The sequence below is a fragment of the Talpa europaea genome (assembly GCF_964194135.1).
Source record: "Talpa europaea genome assembly, chromosome: X".
NCBI classification, from domain to species: domain Eukaryota; kingdom Metazoa; phylum Chordata; class Mammalia; order Eulipotyphla; family Talpidae; genus Talpa; species Talpa europaea.
In genome coordinates this window covers 76,066,709-76,071,848 of record NC_140081.1, presented here as the reverse complement: position 1 = coordinate 76,071,848, position 5,140 = coordinate 76,066,709, and positions in this window count along the sequence as shown.

Genomic DNA, 5,140 nt, shown 5'->3' with positions numbered 1-5,140 from the left:
TACATCAAGAGCAGAGAAATTATTTTATAAAGCTCCAAACAGAAGTCACAGAAATAGAGAATGCAAGAGTTGAAACTAAAAAAAATAGAGGGGCTCATCAGAAAACTCAATGAGACCAAGGAAAAATCAGCAAGATGGATGATAAGATAGTGGAAGTCATCTAAAAGATCAGAAAAAAAAAGAATTAAGACAACTGAAGACAAAAAAAAAGACACTTATGGGAAAGGGTCAAGAGAAAATATATTTTCATCACAGGGTTTGAGAAGAAGAGAGAAAGAGGCAGAAATTCTATTTAAAGAAATAATAGCTAAGATCATTCCCAAACTGGGGAAGGAAACAGATATCCAGGTGCAGTAATCTCAAAGAGTTCCAAAGAAAATAAACCCAAATACATGGAAACCAAGACACATTATAATTAAAATGACAAAAATTAAAGACAGAGAGAGAATTCTCAAAATAATCAGAGAAAAGCAAAGAGTTAGATATAAGGGAGTCCTTATAAGGCTATCAGCAGATTTCTAAGCAAAATCTTTACAGAACAGAAGGGAATGGCATGATATTTTCACATTTTTAAACATGCTGGAAGGAAAAGATCTTCAACCAAGAACCTGCTACCGAGCTAGGCTCAGAACTGAGAGAGTGATAGTTTTACAAACAGTAGTTTAAGATATTCACATTAGTAGATGCAAGTAATATTAAAGGGCCTTCTATAAAAAAAAATCACTTAGACAGAACAAGACCCCAAAAATAAAATATGGAAGGGAACAAAATAAATGATTTATTATTTTGCAAAATAAATGATTGGTATAAGATGCTCAAATTAACCTCTTTTAATTTAAGATAGGTTATATAGAATCTGATAGATAAATCTCAGACCAAAATATCTAGAAACAGCAAGCAAGAAGATATAAACAGAATCCAAATGCTACACAAAAGTGAGCATTCAAAATAAAAAAGATAACAGGAGAACAAAAGAGCATAAGGAAACTGCAAAAACACCCAGAAAACAACTAACAAAATGGCAATAAGTACTGATAGATTGATAATTTTGTAAAGGTCAGTGGTCTGCACTCACCAATCAAAAAGAAAAGGGTGGCTCATTGGATCAGAAACCAAAATCCAATTTTCTGCTGTTTCCAAAAGACACATCTGAAGTCCTAAGATAAACATAGGCTCAAAGTAAATGGTTGGAAAATAATCTTACAAGAAAATAGGATCCCCTCAAAAAGAAGGTACAACCATTCTTATATAGACTTCCAGTTAAAATACACAATAAGATTTAGGGATAGACACTATATATTGATTAAGAGATCAATGCATCAGAATGACATAACACTCTTCTCAAAGAGCTAAAAAGACACTTCTCCAAAAAGGAAATGCAAATGGCCACCAGGTATATGAAAAAAATATTAAACATCACTTATAATCAGGGAAAAGCAAATCAAAACCACAACGAGATACCACCTTATACCAGCGAGAATGGCACATATTTCAAAAATTATACTTTACATTTTAAGCATTATGTCAGTTAATCCTTATCTACTATCTTTCAGTTAGTATGATGACAACAGATTACCAGAGATAGTTTATCATAGATTTTGTAAAATTAAGGTTCCCCAAAATTCATTCCTTTACCAAACATTATGCACGTGTTAAGTTCTGTGTTGAGAAATGAATTATAGTTGATATCTGCTATTTTTCCATGATCTGAACTCTTTTCTTTTGACAATAACACGTCTTTCATTCTATAATAGACCACTATTTCCCATTCTCAGATTATACAAATCTGGTAAACTGATACCACTCCATCTTCACATCTAGCCATGGACCTAAGGCCCAGACTTGGCTATTTGCATTATCTCAGACGTCTAGTCTCAGAAACTGCTTCAGGAGTGGGCATTTAGCATAATGTGACTCAATTCCATGATATCTTATGGAACTTTTGGTGATGAGAACTCTCTTTCACTGGGATTACTACCTTGCAGATTATAACCCTTGATGGTAAAAAAAAATAATAATAATAACCGTATGGAAAATGACAACGAAGTCTTTCAAAAGGGGATAGTCACTAGACTGGAGTAGGTGATTAGAAGAATGGTGTGAAGAATAGAAAGGTAAACTGAATTTCCTCATTTGACATTCTAGATCAGACAGACTATGCTGGAAGCCAATCCTACAACTAGCTTCAAGATAACAAATAAGGCAACAAATTCCCTGTGCACTTAAATTATTTCTGAAGTTGGTGTAATTCAGGAAAGTTAAATAAATCCTGAATGATTATAATTGCTTCATAATGAAATTATCAAATAACAATATCTGGATTTGAGGTAAAATCACTGGATTTAAAATCTGTGCTCTTCACAATGGAGTATGGTGATGGACTATGAGTGCTTTGGTGGTAGGAGAAGTCCTATAATGTCCCTAACGGGAGAAGCCCTATAATATCAAAAAGTTAACAGGGATATAATAAAAGGTACTTCATTTAAAAATTAATTTTAAACAATAAAAAATTAAATTTGTGCTTTTTGATTTTACAATAGTAACTCTTCAACATACTTAACAATGTGTATATCTATTCAATCACTAGTGAACTCAGAGAAAAAACTGTTTCTACTACTATTCATTCTTTCATTTGTTCAGCAAGAGTATTGCCTGTTATGGGAACAAGTTTGTATTAGAACCCATAAAAAAATAATACTAGAGTTGACATGACTATATTATGCTTCTGATCCTTAAGGAGATTTAGACTTGATGAAGTTAAAATGTACAGAAAGACAAAGCAAGCAAGTAAATGATTTGTAATACTGAATATCGACATTCCTATGAACAGAATCAGATGCAAAAAAAGCAGTCTTTCAATACCCTGAAATTCAAACCCAAAACTTCATTATATATGAAAACTCATTGCCATCTGCCATTCAATGTGATATTAAAACTAAAGCATATTATCTGACTCATTCAAGTGATGATTCTTTCTGTGAAATCAATGTACTTCTCTTATTGGTCTGCCATATGCCCTACTTGTCAACCATTTTCTTAGAAATAGAACTAATACCATCAACGCTGAAGAATAAATTGCAACTGTGCCTTACCTCTTATTAGCCTTTTTTATAGGACATTATATATCCTCCATTTTTTCTTTTTTATTAAAAGAAATAATTTCCATCATTTGTGACTTTATAAAGCAATAAAGTACTCTTGATTACTCAGCAATTTCATAGGAACCATTTCCTCGTAATTTCATGGTACTCAAAACGAAGTAAGTGAAAGTATCACCATAATTTAAGTTAAATTTAACTTAAAATAGTCATTTCCCTCTGTGTTTTCTTAAAAATTGAATTATTGTACAAGTTTTCTTAGGAAGAGCTAGTTGATTTATCTCCATGTATTATTAATCCATTAGTCTTAAAAGTAAGCTGACTAGAAAGAAAAGCCATAGATGGATTCAAGACCAAAAAAAAAAAACTGCTATAATTTTGTGAATAATAAAAGAGAAGAGATTTTAATGACCTTCAAGATAGTATACTTTTGCATTTGTTTTCTTTCCCTGGAATATTCTTTCCCAGATGCTTTGCTTCCTAAATTCATTAAAGTCTATGCTCAGATGTCACTTCTTCCTAGGGTCCTTCTTTAACTATCCTAACTGAAAGAGCTAGCACATTCAAAACTCATTAACTTCTAACTTACTTCATTTTTGTTAGCACTTATCATTAAGAGATCTTATATTACTTATTACTTTTTGATAGAGAGGGTATAGACAGGAACTTTGTCTCCCCAAACACCTAGAAAAGTGACTGGAAAATACAAAGTATTCAATAAAAAGATGTTGAATAAATACCTACATTCAGAAACCTAGCTTATTGATTATTTGGTTCTATGGAATCTCCTAACTTCTAGTTTCTTCACTGATTGTTAGCATTCCCATTTCATATTAAGTAAAGGAACTAAGAGAAAAGAGGCTCAGGACTGAATCAGGATTTTTTTAATAATTTATTCTTTCAATTGTGGTAACATTAGGATTCTCCCCGTCAGGTACTTTCATAAGGTGACAAAAACACAATCACAAATGACCAATAAAGATTTTCAATGATCTCATTGCATTAGAAATCAGATGAATCACAAACTATAGAATTGTAATCTTTTGTTGCCAAATAACTACAACAGAATGTGAAAATTAATTTCTTTTGAGTTTAGGGAAACAAACTTTGTCATTTCTATAATAAAGACAATAGAAGCCTTTTAGCTGTACTGTCTAAAAGTGAACAAAATGAATACAACTTCATGGTCTCTCTATCCTCTAGGTAAAACACTAAGATGTTATTTTATTTCACAGTGTTTCATATGACAAAGAAATCAGTAGCACTTACCTTTTTTATGTTTATACAGTAATGTAGTATATAGAACCAGAGTGACTCTATATATTTAAGACATGAAATCGTCTATAAAAAGGAAGCTCCTTCTTTTCTATCCCAATTTTTTTAAAAATATTTCTTCCAAGAATTTGTTTCTGATTTTCTCAGTCCATGATGCAATTCCTCTTGGAATTTAATGGCAAACTCAATATTCTATTATGCGACTTTTAGAGTAATATTCTCTAATTATTTGTACTTCCTTGCCACTCAAACAGAAAATTCCACAAGAAAAGAATATATTCAGTCTCATTTAATATTCTTCACAGAGTAAATACTTATATATTTGACAATATTGGCATATATGTTTATTTATATACTTAATAAAATATATCCTAAACACAAACAACAAAAAAACCTTGCTGCCAAAAGCTGAAATTGCTAAGTTATGTATGTTTCCTTAAACTGAAAAGATAGCAAACTTCACAGGCCTTTCTAAAGAGGTAAATCAGAGAAAACAAGTGCCAGCTACTGTGAAGGCATATGCTGATATATGCTCTGTTTTGATATCTATGCAGGGCAACTCGCATGGAAGCCAAAAGCTTATTGAAAGGTTGGAGTCTTATAAGTACCTTTTGAATAAAGCTAGGAATGCAAAGAATTACATCTTCTGCAAAAAGATAAACTAAAGAAAAGCCCATACCACAAACACATATAGGATACCTTCTTGTCTTAATCTTGATGGATGGGAATAGAAAAGCATCTCCACTGAAAATATAACAACAAAGATT